Raw genomic sequence first — 18,572 nt, forward strand, 5'->3', positions numbered from 1 at the left:
TTTAACATCAATTTGCAGCAAAGTAGTCAACCCTATGGCAAAAATGGATGTCCTGAAGGATGCCATACCTTCGGTACCTTTTCTAGCGCATGGTGTACCAACTCAGTCTTGCGCCAGAGGACAAAAAGGTCATTCGGAGACAGTGCATCAACTACATTGTTGCTTTAAGCAAGGAGCTGCAAGCAAGGCTCCCAGACAACCTAGAAGTCTTGCGAAACATGGCCTTGTTCAGTGTTAAGGAAACACTAAAGCACAATAAAGGCACCACTGAAATTATTAAAGTAGCTGGGCTACTGGGATACCAGCCCCAAACAATTGATCAAATTGTTTCCAATGGAGAAACATCCATCTGTTTAGGTGGGACTCAACTGAAAATACAGTCGAGTTTTGAAGTGAAGTCAATAACTACAACTGACTCTTCCGTGTCAAATCCATTTGAAGAACTGTGCAAAGCTGCACTCACTGTCCTCTCCTTACCACACTCAAATGCGGAGGTTGAACGGCTGTTCAGCCAAACGAGTGTGGTCAAATCAAAGTTAAGAAATAGAATGTCACTTCACACTCTCAGCTCCATACTCCTGGTGCGGTATGGACTGAAGCTGGCTGGTGATACCTGTTACCAGCATAAACTACCAGGTGAAGTTCTGCAGCAGTTTGGCACCACAGCAGCGTACAGATTAAAGGCCACTCCATCCTCTACTGCTGGTTCCAGCTCCCTGACAATGCAGGTGGACAGTGAAGATGAAGAGGATTGCCAATCTATGATTCATCGTATTTACAGTACGTACGCAAGGAGTGGACTTTCTGGAACTGGCAGAGACACACAACTGATGGTGGTAGTGTGTACTGCAGTGTGTGTGAGAACAGTGGCAATATCTGGAGGAGACCATTGAGCAGCTAGCCAGCCAAGCACCACAACAACCTGGAGAGAGCTGAAGAGAGTTGCCTAGCACATACCTCATTATTTGTTCAATGAGATAGCATATATACCTTGGTATTAGCCTGTACCTATAAATGTTGATCAGTTAGGTAACATGTTAACTAACTACCAATACACTGCTTAAAACTTTAATTGTTCAGAATGTGTAGGTTCACTAGTTAAAAAGATAATAAATACAATTTAATTGTTCAATAATTCAATGTGTTGTGTTTAAAAAAAAAAATGTGATCATATAAAATGTGTTGTGTTTATATTACTTTTCCAAATAAAAATATATGATAATAAATAAACAAATCTAAACTAACAAATGTGAAATCATGTTTTTCGCCGAGATGGCCAGTCAATTTGAGTAACGTTATTGTGTATTCTGTGTAATGACGCAGTTTTACGTTACTACGTCGCAATGACATCCCAACGTCATTTAGCAACTTTTAGCAACAAATCGACCTGCCTCTAGCAACTTTCACTGAAAGTTAGTTGGCAACACTGTACCGAACGTGCACGCAGTTAATGTCACTTGCCAATGCATAGAGTAATGTGTTTCAATAAACCTAGTTTGTAATTATTTTAGAAAAAGCAAATGTATTTTCTATAACTAGCTAACAACAATGTTGTCGCAGACATTAATTTAATCTTTCACCTCTGGTTTACAAGGTAAAATTAGTTTTATACTGGATATTCTGTTTTCTCTTGTCAATAGTTATTGATCCAAGCATGCCTTGACTATGAAAATTGTATATTCTGAATCAGCATGGATGGATAGAAAAATGTTTGTGGATTTTTCTCCATACATCTCTTTCTCTCATATATATATATATATATATATATATATATATATATATATATATATATATATATATATATATATATATATATATATATATATATTATATTATATTATTTTAAAAATACAGTATATCATTATCATAGTCATGGCCCACCGTGTAAGAGCTATTGATGATTGAAAAACGAATATCTAATATCAAACTACTTTTACCTCGGTCTGGTTTACCACGTGATTTGAAAAACAGAACGACCTCTCGTTGCTAGGCTGTAAGTAGCTATTTTAGGAACTATTTTCATGCAATGGATCAAACTGAACAGCAAGAAGAGGACTATGGATATAACCTATTCCCGGAGAGGAATTCGGGAAAGTTCCAAAAGGGATCGATAGCAGAAAGCTTGTTCACTTTCAATCACAAATGTCAGGTCATGCTACAATTCGCAATGGAAACAAGTAAGCTAACAGGCTAGCAAGCTGATATGTCTGTCATCCTCAAATAAATCGCATGGCAATAGTTAGCTAGATGACCGTGTAACCATTGATGCCATGTTTACATTTGTCATATACGTCATAGCCATGTTTCTAGCAAGCTTAGCTAGCCAACTAGCTAGCAATCGTTGAATAGTAAAGAGACTGTCATGAGTAAGCCAGTTAGCTATAAGCTAGTTGTTGAATGACCTGATTGCTGTCATGGTGCATAACCGATTAGGCCTAATCTCATTCTATCTCCCTTTCAGGTCCATATGCAAAGCTTCTCCTTGGAGCCATGAAAAGCTCAGGATGGTAAGTGTCAGCCAGCCACTAGCATCATCAATCACAACTCAACAAGGCTGTCAGCTGCCATAATTCTTCTTCTTCCTCCTATTAGTTACCAGCAGACTAGACACTGTAATGCGTATTGCTGCCTTTCTCAGGCTGGAGAGTGAAAAACACACTTCATTATATAAATAGCCTAGGTGCAAGCAGATGGAATGAAGAAACCACAACAGCTTCCTTTCTATTTTGCTCCGCCTGTCATTTGAGCCCAAAATAGTTACAAGCGAAAATGTGGTTACACCCAATTTAGTCAGCTCACAGAAAAATATCCTCCTATTCTCAGCATACTGTCTGCTATAACAGAACATGCGTCACAGTAGTACAGTCTCTACCACCCCACATTCCTCAGACTTGCCATCTGAGTGTTTCTCCACTAACAATAACTCACTTCCCAATCCACAATGCCCCAACCTCAGCCTCATCAACAGAACCCCATCCCTCCTTTCTCTCCCCAGATACCTACTACCCTTCCTCTTAGAATTCTGGACAGACAAAAACTTCCTACCCCGCTCCTCTCTCGCCCACTCCTACATTCCATCCCCCCTAATGGGACCACCACATCTCCCTCCTGAAAGCGGCCTTTGCCACCATATCGGCTGCCTCATTTCCTCCTACCCCAACATGAGTTGGGACCCACAGAAAACCTACCTTGCAGCCTTTCTGCCCCACATTATAAAAATCCATCATCAGCTCTATTATCAGGTCTGGGTGTGCCTTTGACTTCCCTTCTCTCAGCGCAACGAGGCTGGCAGCAGAGTCTGAACACAAAACACAGTTTTAGGGCCCACTTATTTGACCCATCCCAATGGTCACACTAGTAGTAGCATTTCAGCAGAGAAGACTGAAACTCCATCAGACAGCTGCCTCCCCTGATGTATCTGAAACTGGGAACATGTATCCCAAACTCTGCTCTCCCACTGCCTGGTTTCTTCGATCCATCTGTTAATATGTGTAAGTAGGGAACCCCAGGCTCACGGCAGATGGGCCTCAACCACCGGAGAAGGCTCTCTACAGTCCTTAGTCCTTATTACATCAAGAATGTTCATGTCAACATCAGGCTCTGGCAACAGCCTCCGTGGAACACACAGCCAGCAGACAGGGACCCCCACTTCCAGACCTACCATTCCTGACTACACCCCCCATTAGTGCACTTGGGTCAGATAGCTTGGCCTACCTCTTCTCACTCCAGTTCCCTCTCCCCATTCCCATGCCTCCCCTAACAGACACCTTGCAGGGTGAGATGATACATGCCCCTGCACTTTCATCCCATAGTGCAATGCCAGCTTAGCTAGTTGTAGCCTCAACGGAACCTCCTCCATTTCAGTCAACAACGCAGGGATAGGGGTAGTTTGAAATGCCCCACAGCACAACCGCAGCGCAATGCTTAAATTCTAAATCCCCACTTATCTGCCCAATCCACCACCTTTTCCATTGCCTCTTGCACCTTCTGGACCACAAACAGGATATTCCTTCCTCTTTTCCAGAGCGCCCCATAATCGGAAAACAGGGAAAGGCCCAAACCAGGCCCAACATCCTGGAACATGGCATTCACCATTTATGTTAAATAAAACTGGACTAATTACACTTACCTGCGGTGTCCCATTCTCTATCCCCACTAACTCAGAATAAGCTCCACCAACTTCGACCTGTGTGGTCCGGTTCTTGAAGAAATCCTGGATCCAATTAAACAGCAACCACTCACCCCAGCAGAATATAGCTCCAGCAGCAGTCCCCCTTTACAGAGCATGTCGTATGCCATTTCAATGTCCAGAAACAACACCACCACTCCCTCCTTGTTGGCCAGCACCTTCTTTATATCACAGTCCAGTACTAGCACTGAGTCCATAGTACACCTTCCTAACCTAAAACCACTCTGGTACGAGGAAAACATACATTTACTCTCAAACATATGTACTAATCTGTCTGTGACCATTCTTTCCATTACTTAACACAGTACAGAGGTCAACGCTATGGGTCTGTATGAACCCGGGTCTTTTCACGGTTTTACAGTTGGTACCACTAAGGCATGTTTCCACAGTGCTGGTAATGCCCCTTCTTCTCCTACTGTTAACGCCAGTACCTCCTCCAGTAACAAATCATCCAGGTGTTTAAGTTACTCATAGCATAGCCCATCCAATCCCAGGACTGTGTTTCCTCCTTGTATCACCCGGCGCAGCTCATTCATTGCAAAAAACACGTTACTCGGGTCTAGCTGCCATGACACTGATTTATTGTACACTGAACAAAAATATAAACGTAACATGTAACAATTTCAGATTTTGCTGAGTTACAGGAAATCAGTCAATTTAAATGAATTCATTAAGCCCTAATCTACAAATTTCACATGACTGGGAATACAGATATGTGTGCATCTGTTGGTCACAGATACCTTTAAAAAAAAAAGGTAGAGGCGTGGATAAGGAAACCAGTCAGTATCTGGTGTGACCACCATTTGCCTCGTGAGGCGTGACACATGTCCTTTGCATAGAGTTGATCAGGCTGTAGATTGTGGCCTGTGGAATGTTGTCCCACTCCTCTTCAATGGCTGTGCGAAGTTGCTGGATATAGACGAGAACTGGAGCACGCTTTTGTACACGTCGATCCAGAGCATTCCAAACATGCTCAATAGGCTTCATGTCTGGTGAGTATGCAGGCCGTGGAAGAACTAGGACATTTTCAGATTCCAGGAATTGTTTACAGATCCTTGGGACACAGCATTATCATGCTGAAACATGAGGTGATGGCAGCGGATTAATTGCTTGACAATGGGCCTCAGAATCTCGTCAAGGTATCTCTGTGCATTCAAATTGCCATCGATAAAATGCAATTGTGTTCATTGTCCATAGTTTATGCCTGCCCATACCATAACCCCACTGACACCATGGGGCACTCTGTTCACAACGTTGACATCAGCAAACCAGTCGCAAACCACACGGCACTACACACGCTGTCTGAACAGTTGAAACTGGGATTCGTCCGTGAAGAGCACACTTCTCCAGCTTGCCAGTGACCATCGAGGTGAGCATTTTCCCATTGAAGTCAGTTATGACACTGAACTTCAAAACCCTGGTGAGGACGACGAGCATGCAGATGAGCTTCCCTGAGATGGTTTCTGACAGTTTGTGCAGAAATTCTTCGGTTGTGCAAAACCCATGTTTCGTCAGCTGCCCAGGTGGCTGGTCTCTGACGATCCCGCAGGTGAAGAAGCCGGATGTGGAGGGCCTGGGCTGATGTGTTTACACATGGTCTATGATTGTGAGGCCAGTTGGACGTACTGCCAAATTCTCTAAAATGACATTCGAGGCAACTTATGGTAGAGAAATTAAAATTGTATTCTCTGGCAACAGCTCTGGTTGACATTCCTGCAGTCAACATGGCATTTGCACGCTCCCTCAACTTGAGACATGTGTGGCATTGTATTTTGTGACAAAACTGCACATTTTAGTGGCCTTTTATTGTCCCCAACACAAGGTGCACCTGTGTAATGATCGTGCTGTTTAATCAGCTTCTTGATATGCCACACCTGTAAGGTGGATGGATTTTCACTAGTGCTCACTAACAGGGATGTAAACAAATTTGTGCACACATGTTGAGAGAAATAAGCATCTGTGCTTATGGAAAATTTCCAGGATCTTTTTTTCAGCTCATGAAACAGGGTACAAACATATTACATGTTGCGTTTATATTTTTGTTCAGTATAATTGTAAGACAGACATTACAATTAGAATAAGACATATTGTAAGGCTTTAGTCACATGAACAGAAGTCAAGCTCTAACCACAGGGTAGCCTAGTGGTTAGAGCGTTGGACTAGTAACCGGAAGGTTGCAAGTTCAAACCCCTGAGCTGACAAGGTACAAATCTGTCTTTTTGCCCCTGAACAGGCAGTTAACCCACTGTTCCTAGGCCGTCATTGAAAACAAGAATTTGTTCTTAACTGACTTGCCTAGTTAAAAAGGTAAAATAAATAAAATTATAATATATCATCACAGTTTTGCTACATTATCTATTATATTATACACTGAGTGTACAAAACATTAGGAACACCTTCCTAATATTGAGTTGCACCCCCTTTTGCCCTCAGTACAGCCTCAATTAGTTGGGGCATGGACTCTACAAGGTGTCAAGTGTTCCACAGGGATGCTTGCCCATGTTGACTTCCAATGCTTCCCAAAGTCGTCAAGTTGGCTGGATGTCCTTTGGGTGGTGGACCATTGTTAATACACACGGAAACTGTTGAGCTTGAAAAACCCAGCAGCGACGCCAGTGCAGTTCCCTAGTGGGGTCGCGACCCCGACTTTGAATCCCACTGATCTACACTGACGTGGATTTAACAAGTGACATCAATAAGGGATCATAGCTTTCACCTGGCCAGTTTGTCATGGAAAGAGCAGGTGTCCTAATGTTTTTTTTTTTTTCTTCTATTGTGTTATTTACTGTACGCTTGTTTATTCCATGTGTAACTCTGTTGTTGTTTGTGTCGCACTGCATTGTTTTATCTTGGCCAGGTCGCAGTTGTAAATGAGAACTTGTTCTCAACTAGCTTACCTGGTTAAATAAAGGTGAAAGGGAAAAATAACAAAAAAACAACTATGTTTTGTACAGTCACTGTAGGTAACACAGGATGGTCAATCTAATTATACCAGGGACCGAGTGTCTTTTTTTTCTTTTTTTTTCCTTTTGATTAAGACCTAGACAACCAGGTGAGGAGAGTTCCTTACTAATTACTGACCTTAATTCATCAGTCATGTACAGGGGTGGAGCGAAAACCCGCAGACACTCTGCCCTCTGTAGAATGAGTTTGACACGTGATGTAATAGATATATCATGCTGTTTTTTTTCTTCTTTTTCCTCAAGAAGCACCATCAGGTAATATCTGGAGATCATGTGAATTCACTGCAAACAAAATTATTCTTACTTGTATGTATTTCAGTCAAAACTGCTATCCTTCATGGTATAGCAAAACATTATTTTTTTTCCCCAACCCGTGGAATGTTATGTTTGAATTGACAACCTGTTTAGTTGAAACTGTAGTACAATGTAATAACAAGTATAGCACTGCCTTTTTCAGTGCTTAGCGATTAACAAGAAGTGCTAATGATGGCCAATATTCACATGAAGAACTTCCTACCTAACCCATTCACTACTACCTATCAGGAATGTGTTCGGGGACGTGCCTTGCGTTCCATCCTTGCTGTTAGGAAGGTGAGCCGAGAGGAGGCAGAGAAAGTGGTGGACGAGGTATTCGACACCTGCTTCAATGACCACGCCCCTTTCGGCCGCATCCCACATGACAAGAAGGACGCCAAGTTTGCCTACAGAGATTTTGAGAACCGAGATCGGTATTCCGCAAACCTTTAATGTGTTATTATGTGTACAAATGAATTGTAATTTAATTTCCATGGGTGCTATTGTGAGGATCCTTGCAGAAACCTGGGCAACCTACCTACCACTGCCCTTAGCAGAATGACTGTGTCAAAAATGGTATGAAATTACCTCCTGAAGGGAAATATATGTTTTTATGGCACACTTTTGTGGACTCTAATGCTAAAGAATGTGATGGAGTGGTTTCCTTTTGGATATTGATAAATTTGGCGAACATTTTTTGGTCGTACTTTTACAGCTGTTCCAAAGTTGGTGTTTGTGAAGGGTATATGATGCCTGTAAAACTTATTTCAAGACTGAAAGGTGGGGACACATTTCCAAGGGGGACTGTCCACCCCTCTACTCTGCCATGTGGACATACAATGACTGAGAACTGTGAGTTCACTGTTAATAGATTTTATTGTACTGTATTGAATAAGTCAACTTGTTGAAATAAATATTTGATTATTATGAATATGATATTGAGCCTTGATTATTATCGCATTAGCATTTATGAATTGGCAAAAGTTTAAAAAAACGAATTCTACAAAGTGCTCAGTTAATACCCAAGTTACATTAAACAGACACCGCATTCCCTGAAGACAGTATGAAATCTAAATAAGCATGTTTCATGTTATCAAGAAGTATGCATTAATTCATGTCAGCGTCATTCCTTTATCCATCAGATGAGCAAATCATTTATCCATCAGATGAGCGAATCATTTATCCATTAGATTAGCAAATAATTTCTTGAACAAGTTGTACAAGTGATGTTACTTCTCAAGGCCATATACAGCGCCTTCTGAAAGTATACACACCATTTGACTTGTTCTACATTTTGTTGTGTTACAAAGTGGGATTAAAATCTAAAAAATAAAACACCTTCATTACATATGTATTTATTAACCCCTGAGTCAATACATGTTAGAATCACCTTTAGCAGCGATGAAAGCTGTGAGTCTTTCTGGGTGAAAACGCTGCATGTTCAATCTGACATCTGCATTGGCCGTGCAGCATTTATGGTGATATGGCTTCCGCAGAAATCATAGCATTCATACTTCTTGCGCTTCGCCGAGCAGCTCAGAGTTGTTGTAAAGGAAATTAGTTTGTGTTTATGCAGGACCTCCTGCTCTCACCTACCGTCAACCAGTCATGTCTATACGGAGCCCTCCATATTGTTAAAACATTTGAGAGACGCACGCCGATGCGATAGAGCTCAATTTTGCCTCCGCGAGGCTCCGCAATTGAGTCACACAAGCCAAACTGCGCCTACGACCACATCTTTGGATGAAGCATAAATTGTCTCCAAATCTCTAATAAGAGTTTTGCATACCTGGATAACACAATGTTTGCACATCATTCTTTTTAAAATTCTTCAAGCTCTGTCAAGTTGGTTGTTCATCATTGCTACACAGCCATTTTTAAGTCTTGACAGATTTTCAAGCCAATTTATTAAGTCAACACTTTATAGTAGGCCACTTAGGAACATTCAATGTCGTCTTGGCAAGCAACTCCGGTGTCTGTTGGAAAGCTGATGGTACCAGATTTTCCTCTTGGGTTTTGCCTCTTCTTAGCTTTATTCAGTTTTCTTCATTTATTTATTTTTACTCTCAAATCCTTGCAGATGACAAGTATGCCCATAACACGATGCAGCCACCACCATGCTTGAAAATAGGAAGAGTGGTACTCAGTGATGTGTTGTGTTGGATTTGCCCCAAACATAACACTTTGTATTCAGGACATACATTTTTATGAAATTCACTGTGGAGGATAATCCTCCCCTTCCTCATCTGAGGCGCCTCCACTGATTCTCACCTATATTTTAAGGTACACTGTTGTCCTCTGAATGTCAGTGCAGCTGAGGCCTCTCTTTTTCAGTGTGTGGGGGGAAAGTAAAAACAAAAAACGTATTCCCCAGACAGATGATGGCAAACACGACCTCTACATCTTATAAACTTCCTACTGTAAAATGTAACTGGGGACATTTTTATAGGACATTAGCATTTTGAGAATCCGTTATCCTTCTTTGGATTAATGAGGAATGGTTACGCGGGGATTAGCCTCATAATCTTCCCACACCATATACTGCATATGGTGACTCTCAGGCTATCGCAAAGAGTCCAGACATCGACTACGACATTTGAATTGTAATTAGAAATAGTGTGGTGAAAGTTACACTGTACTTGTCTTTAATGTATACTCCACCAACAGGCACTACAGAGGGCATATATTTCACATGGGATCAAACAACAAGAAGAGTTGGTTGAATAAGACAAAGAAAAGAAGATTAGGTTCATTTGTGTAGTTTGCAAAAAAATGACACCCTCATAGGCAAGCAGGGGATTAGTGTTAACTGCATAATAACTAGTAAACAACAGCAGTTAGAGGATATTATCCAAAGGACTATGGGAATACCACACAATAAAATATACTGCCATTCATATAAAACAATACAATTACTTGTAGAATTATTAACTGAACTATGTTAATTGCCATATTGAACAACACTGTGCTTTGTGACATGATCCTTTTTGTTCCATACATACACCTGAGTATGTGGATTTATGACTTTTATACTTGCTTGAATGGCTGGTGTAATTTGTAATCTAATTCAATAGGTCCTTCCTTTATGGTATTTTCCCCAAATCTGCCTCCTGTAAAACAACTTTAGCAACATGATTTTGGAATTGGAACTGACTGACTTGGTTCACATAGGACCAAGCAGTTGACTCCTGTACATAATGGGTGATTTCATACATCTCAGTTGAAGTGCAGAACCAATGTCGAATATATAAATGCTACGCACATCTGCATGCTCAATTTTGATCCTTGCATTCAAGACCTATGACACACCAGCAGTCATCTTATCTGTAGTACCATCATTGTCCTTAGGATGGCAGTCTTGATGTATCAAACTTCAGGCTACAGTGGTCGATTGGACTCCATAAAGAAGACAGAAGAAAGTGCAATCACAGTTTTAGTGATACAGATGATTTAATCCATTTCAATGAGCCCTGGTTCAGGTGAATGCCAGGCCTTTGTAGGGTAAAATACAGCATGGTGATTAAGTTACCACTGAGAGAATGACTCATCTCATTACTCCATCCATTTAAACAGGCAGCTCCCACTGAGTTCTAATTAGAATGTTCCAGCATCATTTAAGCCCCCTGCCAACTCTAATCTACTCTAGGACAACACATTAACCCAGACCTCACTGATGAACTAATGTGTTCAATCTGAATAATTCCAGATTTAGTTGTGAGGAGTAACACTAAAAGCATGAACTTGTGTTTGGTATAATGTTTTTGGAAGTCATCTTTAAACTTGAAAAACAGAAGGAATCCGGTTTGTGCCAAATTCCACGAGTAGGTTCCCAGCATTTTGAAAGCAGTAATGTTAGTAATGTTGCCACTGGATTGTTCTTGACATTTTTGGCAGGGACAGCCCACGGTACAGTTTTGAAGAGGCAGGTGTGAAACCAAGCTTATTACGCCAGGACTGGAGCAGGTACTCGTTCTATTTGGATGGCTCTTTCTGTCCAGAGAGTGAGCTAAGTAGCATGCTGTAGTGTAATACACTGAAGTGTAAACATGAAACATGGGTAAAAACCAGCTGGATAGAGACTAGTCCAGTAGAATTTACAGTATAGGGATCTTGCCAATGTTATCTGTCTTTCAAAACACCCTGGCATGTGTCCACCATTATGTTAAAGGTGTATTTTAGCCAGTTATTGCCTGTTTCTCCATATCTGTTGTGTATGGTGATTACCATAACAATTAAAACGACAGTACATTGTCACACTTTTTTTGGATGTTTAATGAGGTTTCATTTAAGTCCAAATTAAGAGTTCTGAGGAGTGATATAAAAGGTTAGGTCATTTGTTTTGCTAAGATGGTCATGCACTGCCCTATCTCCCTCACTCTTTTGTAATGCCCTAACAAAATAAGAATATTGAGTCCATCAGTGCCTGTTCTTTAGCCTGAAGTGGACAATGACTTTCAGCTTATCGAGGACAAGGTTGCTTCTCTAAAGATGGATTCCTGAATCACTTAATGTCCTTGCAAACCACTCAATACATCAAAATAATAATAATCATGATGCACTAAAACTTAACAAATATCAGCTGGTTTTCTACCGCCTTTAGGGATGCTAAATGATCACTTATGTTATGAATGATAAAAATGAAATATATGTGATATGTAGGCATATTGTAAATTAAGAAGTGCCCACATTGTGGTATTATGGGTATTAATATGATTAGGAAAACTGTTATCAGCTCACTCTGACGGAATTGAAACGACTTGCTATCATTATAATTCACAGCACAAAGCCACCTCAGGCTAAGTATCTAACCTGACGATTAACTTGCCCAGCAGGTAACTGCTGTAAGAGGTGCTCAGCATGGCGGTTGGAAATCAATTAATTATCTGTGTAGGGAATTTAATTAAGAAGGTGTTTATAGCTTGGCACAGACCCAATGGCCATCATCATCTTCTTTATATATATTTTAAAATGTAATGGATTGGTACTGAGTCTCGGGCTAGTTTTAAAGGCGAACTGCACATATTAGCAAATCAATTACCTGGCCAAACAGTTCTTATGTGAACACATAGTTCACTCAAAATGCTGTGATCAATTTATAATTTAAAACACCTATATATTCAACCTCCCCCACAGAAAAATGTGTTCATTACCAAGCTTCTGCAATGAATGATCCAATGAAACACTGTAGGCTTAGTATTCTTGCGAAACGATTTTAATGAGTGAAAAATATAATTAGGCTAGTCCCCTCTCAATTTAGAGTCCCTACTTTGGCTTGATCACTATGAAGTCCTCACTGTATCTACATCACCACAGTATAATACATGTGTAACTGTGTAACATATTCAACAACAATTGTTTAAATCTCTGCTCTCAGACATACATAGCATGTAAGGTCAGGGCAGAACAACAGGTGGTTTAGTGATACGAAGCATCTTCATTGTGTCTGCTAGATGACAGAGATGAAACGGAATGTTCATAAATGACTCTTGGCAGATTGTTAGCATTCATGGCAGAAATGCTCGACAAGTTCTTCAGCGGTAATTAATGTCTGCTGGCATTTGAATCTTAATTTTCCACTAATGATATGCGTGGTATTAATTAAGTGTTTAGCATAACAACCATTGGACAATGTCTTGGGGGAAGAGCAGGGGGGCTGCTTTTACTCTCTGTGAGCCATGTGCTCATTAATGAATCCTTTCAGCTAACTCCAATAACCTTAACAAACTTTCCTCCACAAACATAGTGTTTTTGTCATTAATATTGGCTAATTCATTAATATTCTCTTTCCGTGAATCAGGAGGCAGATTTGATGTGCCTCACTCCTCCACCTTGAGGCAACACTCAAACACATAATTGCAAAACAATACAGTTTGGCCTCGAATTACTGATGTTATTGATTAAAAATGCATTTGAATGAAAGCAAGGTTTTTCAAGCATCAATGAAGATGGAATTTTGTTCATCATTATGTGTATGTGTGCAGTGTCAAAAGGAAGACGATGATTCAATCCATGTACGTTCAAGGCAAGGGGAAATTACTCAATGCCTTTTCATATTTAACAAATGTTCAAATATAGACATCAACAGCAGGAGCAAGAATTAGGTAGAGTTACAGTGGAGGAAGGGGAGTGTAATCCATATTTACTATGTAGACTAATATGCCACAAGGATCAACATTCTGAGAAACTGAGAAAAATATCATCGGCGTTTGCTCCCCTCTGCTGTGCACAACATGACTGTCCCAGAGCTCCACTGAGGAGGCATTGCACCCCAGTAACCACCATAGCCCACGGCTCTGCTTTGTCTCACTGCTCTGAGAGAGCGGGAGGGAGAGATCCCCCCCTGATACTGGGAGGCAATTAGTTTGAAGTTTGTGCAGCAGAACCTTTGCATACACTTGACTCTGAAACAGTGAAGAAAACTTTCTCCCTGATCCTGCTGTGTAGTGTCTGTGAGTAAGATGCAAGACAACAAAGTCACTATGACCATGGCTTTGATAGCCTGAGGTCAGAGCTTACTCTAGTGGCTATGATGTGAAATATCTTGAAACGTACTGTCAATATGAAGGCCAAACCTACCATCAAACTTGATATAAGATAACAGTATGGTGGTGTTAAACACTCCCTGACTTTGAGCTCTTTGTCAGTCTCTGCTCCAAGGACACAGAGGAGAATCACTCCCTTCTTCTAGCTCCCGCTCCATTTGCAAGACACCGGTCAGCCTTCTTAGTGCCACAGAGTGGCCAGGGGCGTTACACATCATTGAAGAGAGGAGCAGGACTCAGATTGCCTTGAGGTTGTGGACAGATCTCTCTCGTGAGCCAATTTAGAGTGACCTTGAGTTGTCCCCTGCGTTTGGAAGTCCTGATAAGTGTCCCCTCAATCTGGGGGCTTTGTCACACCCCTGTGCGTGTGGTCCTGCAGCAATGAGAAGGAAGTGAACCCGAAAAACTCTGACCAACAGGGATTTACCTTGACTTCACTGAGCCGCAGAGCTAGGGAAACAGATAAGATAGGGAGACTCTGTTTCACGCCCAAATTTTCAGTTTTTGATTTGTTAAAAAAGTTTGAAATATCCAATAAATGTCGTTCCATTTCATGATTGTGTCCCACTTGTTGTTGATTCTTCACAAAAAAATACAGTTTTATATCTTTATGTTTGAAGCCTGAAATGTGGCAAAAGGTCGCAAAGTTCAAGGGGGCCGAATACTTTCGCAAGGCACTGTAAATAAGCATCAACCAGTGGGTCTTGTGACGGGTATACAGAGATGACCAATTTACAGAGGGGTATAGAGTGCAGTGATGTGTCCTATAAGGAGCATTGGTGTCAAATCTGATGGCAGAATGGTAAAGCACATCTAGCCACTCGAGAGCACCCTTACCTGCCGATTTATAAATTATATCTCCGCAATCTAGCTTGGGTGGATGGTCATCTGAATCAGGGTGAGTTTGGCAGCTGGGGTGAAAGAAGAACAATTACGATAGAGGAAACCAAGTCTAGATTTAGCTTTAGCCTGCAGCTTTGATATGTGCTGAGAGAAGAACAGTCTAGCCATACTCCCAAGTACTTGTTTGAGGTGACTACCTCAAGCTCTAAACCCTTAGAGGTAGTAATCACTTCTGTGGGGGAGAGGGGCATTCTTCTTACCAAACCACATGACCTTTGTTTTGGAGATGTTCAGAACAAGGTTAAGGATGGAGAAAGCTTGTTGGACACTAAGAAAGCTTTGTTGTAGAGCATTTAACACAAATTGAGTGCACACCGAGCAGGAGGCCACATAAACCCTCACGTCCTTGGCTAAAATGGACCACCAGTACTTCCCACGAAGACATCGCACCGTCCTACCGATCCCCGGGTAGGGGATGGGGAGGGGGACGTGTGAGCCCACCAAATTAACCTGTCTCTAACTTCCAGCGGAACGTACACCCATCCCGCTGGACACTGTGGTGGAGTAGGCTCAACACGCGACGCTCGCTCGATGTCTGCGTCCACCTCCCACCTCACAGATGCCACTAGACAAGAAGCCGGGAGGATGGGCGCAGGATCGATGGCCGCTCCTCCGTATCATATAGTCGGGACAGTGCATCTGCCTTAGTGTTCTGGGAGCCTGGTCTATAGGAGATGGTAAACCTAAATCGGGTGAAAAACATGGCCCACCTTGCCTGACGAGGGTTCAGTCTCCTCGCTGCCCGAATGTACTCTAGATTACGGTGGTCAGTCCAGATGAGAAAAGGGTGTTGAGCCTCCTCAAGCCAATGTCTCCACACCTTCAGGGCCCTGACAACAGCCAGCAGCTCCCGATCCCCCACGTCATAGTTTCGCTCCGCCGGGCTGAGCTTCTGAGAAAAGAAAGCACAGGGGCGGAGCTTCGGTGGCGTACCCGAGCGCTGGGAGAGCACGGCTCCAACCCCAGCATCGGACGCGTCCACCTCCACTATGAATGCCAAAGAGGGGTTCGGATGCGCCAGCACGGGAGCCGTGGTAAAAAGAGCCTTCAGGCGACCAAAAGCCCTGTCCGCTTCAGCCGACCATCCCAGACGCACCGCCCCCCCCCTTCAGCAGGGATTTAATGGGAGCAGCCACCTGCCCAAAACCCCGGATAAACCTCCGGTAGTAATTGGCAAACCCTAAGAACAGCTGCACCTCCTTTACCGTGGTTGGAGTCGGCCAATTACGCACGGCTGCAATGCTGTCACACTCCATACAGGTCATGCTCCAACAGTCGCCCAAGTACCTTGCGCACCAGAGACACCGTGTAGCGGAATAGACCAGAATATCATTGATGTAAACCACCACACCCTGCCTGTGCAGGTCCCTGAGAATCTCGTCTACAAAAGATTGGAAGACTGCTGGAGCATTCTTCAACCCGTCTTCCACTCACAATCGCCGTGGCAATGAGAGGTAGCAGTAACTATACCCCACAGTGATGGAATTTAGACCTCTATAGTCAATGCACGGACGCAGACCTCCCTCCCTTTTCTTCACAAAAAAGAAACTCGAGAAGGCAGGTGAGATGGAGGGCCGAATGTACCCCTGCCCCAGAGATTCAGATATGCATGTCTCCATAGCCACCGTCTCCTCCTGGGACAGGGGATACACGTGACTCCTGGGAAGTGCAGCGCCTACCAGGAGATGTATCGCACAATCCCCTTGTCGATGAGGTGGTAAATGGGTCGCCCTCTTTTTACAGAAGGCGATAGCCAAATCGGCATATTCTGAGGGAATGCGCATGGTGGAGACTTGGTCTGGACTCTCCACCGTTGTAGCACCAATGGAAACTCCTACACACCTGCCTGAGCACTCCTCTGACCACCCCTGTAGAGCCCTCTGTTGCCACGAAATCCTGGGGTTGTGACGGGGATCCCCAGCACCACCGGAAATGCAGGAGAATCAATGGGGAAGAGACTAATTCTCTCCTCATGACCCTCCTGCATGACCATGCCCAGTGGAGCCGTGGCTTCCCTGACTAGCCCTGACCCTAATGGTCGGCTATCTAAGGCGTGCACTGGGAAGGGTTTGTCAAGCTGAACAAGGGGGATCCCTAACCTGTGCGCTAAACCGCGGTCAATAATATTCCCCGCTGCGCCTGAATCTACTAGCGCCTTATGCCGGGAAAGAGGGGAAAATTCAGGAAAAACAATCGATACATACATGTGACCAACAGGGGGCTCTGGGTGAGCCTGGTGCCGACTCACCTGAGGTGCTCGGCCTGGCGAATCGACTCCCTGGAGGACCCCCCCAGCTCCTGTCAGCAGTGTGCCCTCTGCGACCACAGCTTGTGGGATTGGTAATAATCTGAGTGTCGCATGTGCTCCCTCTCTGGCCTTTAGGTCACCAGGCTGCTCATTAGGGCGCACACCTGCTCACACCTGTCATCAGCGTTAGGCACATAATGACATTCACCTGGACTCACCTCCTTGATTACCTGCCCTATATATGTCACTCCTTTTGGTTTCTTCCCCAGTCGTCATTGTTTCTGTTCCATGTCAGTGTGCTGTTTGTGTTACGTGTTTGTTTCATTTATTTATTAAATGTATTCACTCCCTGAACTTGCTTCCAGACTCTCAGCGTACATGGTTAGAATGGGATGGGAAGCCAAAAGTCTGTGTAACCAATAGAGAGTCAGAGTCCCGAGTGTGGGAACAAACATAGTGTGTCCCACAGTTGGGTAAAGAAAGTTCAAAGTCAACAAAGCATGCAGGAGTTATGAGGCAAATAGCAAAATGCACAAGGAAAAAAATAAAATATATAACGACTTCAGAGTCAGAGTCACTCGCACCAACAGTGCCTGTGTGCTGGAGGAGAGAGGAATGGGTGGGTGGGGGGTGTGGTTGGGGTACCTGTACCAGACAGGGGGAGACAACCAGGGCAGATGGTGAACAGATCGCCAGGTGGAATCCAAGCAGCAGTGCAGCAGGCAATGGGCGTAGGTGTTATACCCACCTGGGAGAAGCTTTAATTTATGGAGGCAGATTTCTTGTAGAAAATGCCCGTGGATGGCCCTGAACATCAGGATGAGACTTCAAGGCCTCTGGATTTGGGTGGGGTAGCCTGCCATTTGTTGGGCTCAAAGGCTTCGACACCTCTCGCTTCACACGTCAGTGCTAATTGAAGTTATGTCTCTTTGTCCTAGCAAGCTTGGTAGCCTAAGCATTCAGTCCATAAAATAAAACATATCATGGTAATGTATTTTTCTTCTTGGCTTTTGAAAGTAAAAAAAATAGCTTCAGACTAAGCATTAATCACTCAGTTTTTGGTTGGACGGTGTTTTGTTTGTTTGTTTGCCATAATAATCATTGGGTGTAGGAAGCATTCCAGGTAATTCCGTCCAAAATCAAGGTTGTAGGTTTGCAGTTTTGATTTGGAGTGAAGATGATGTTGTTTATGGTAGCATCCTGTATATATATCCCTGCCAAAACAATCAAAGTTCTAAATATACAGTATATATTTTTTTAAAACATGCTGAAAAACATGGGAGCTCATCTGACCTCTCTCTCTCTCTCACTCTCTCTTGAATCTAAATAAGATCTGGAAAACCAAAAACATCTCACTTTAAACAAAATGGAAAATCTTCAACTAAAATGTGAAATCCATTCTTCTGTACGGATCTGAATAATAGAGAACCACC

General features: G+C 42.9%; 1 long non-coding RNA gene and 1 other non-coding gene across 2 annotated transcripts; both read left to right on the plus strand.

Moving 5' to 3' along the window:
• The first annotated feature begins 1,915 nt into the window (after positions 1 to 1,915).
• On the plus strand, positions 1,916 to 4,125 carry LOC110490398. The gene is made up of 3 exons (XR_005036136.1): positions 1,916 to 2,177; positions 2,462 to 2,507; positions 4,025 to 4,125. It is a non-coding gene; the product is annotated as an uncharacterized LOC110490398 (transcript).
• A 3,233-nt stretch (positions 4,126 to 7,358) lies between these two features.
• On the plus strand, positions 7,359 to 8,379 carry LOC118936534. The gene is made up of 2 exons (XR_005036137.1): positions 7,359 to 7,407; positions 7,696 to 8,379. It is a non-coding gene; the product is annotated as an uncharacterized LOC118936534 (long non-coding RNA).
• Positions 8,380 to 18,572: the final 10,193 nt, after the last annotated feature.

This window comes from Oncorhynchus mykiss, chromosome 15 (assembly GCF_013265735.2).
Source record: "Oncorhynchus mykiss isolate Arlee chromosome 15, USDA_OmykA_1.1, whole genome shotgun sequence".
NCBI lineage: Eukaryota > Metazoa > Chordata > Actinopteri > Salmoniformes > Salmonidae > Oncorhynchus > Oncorhynchus mykiss.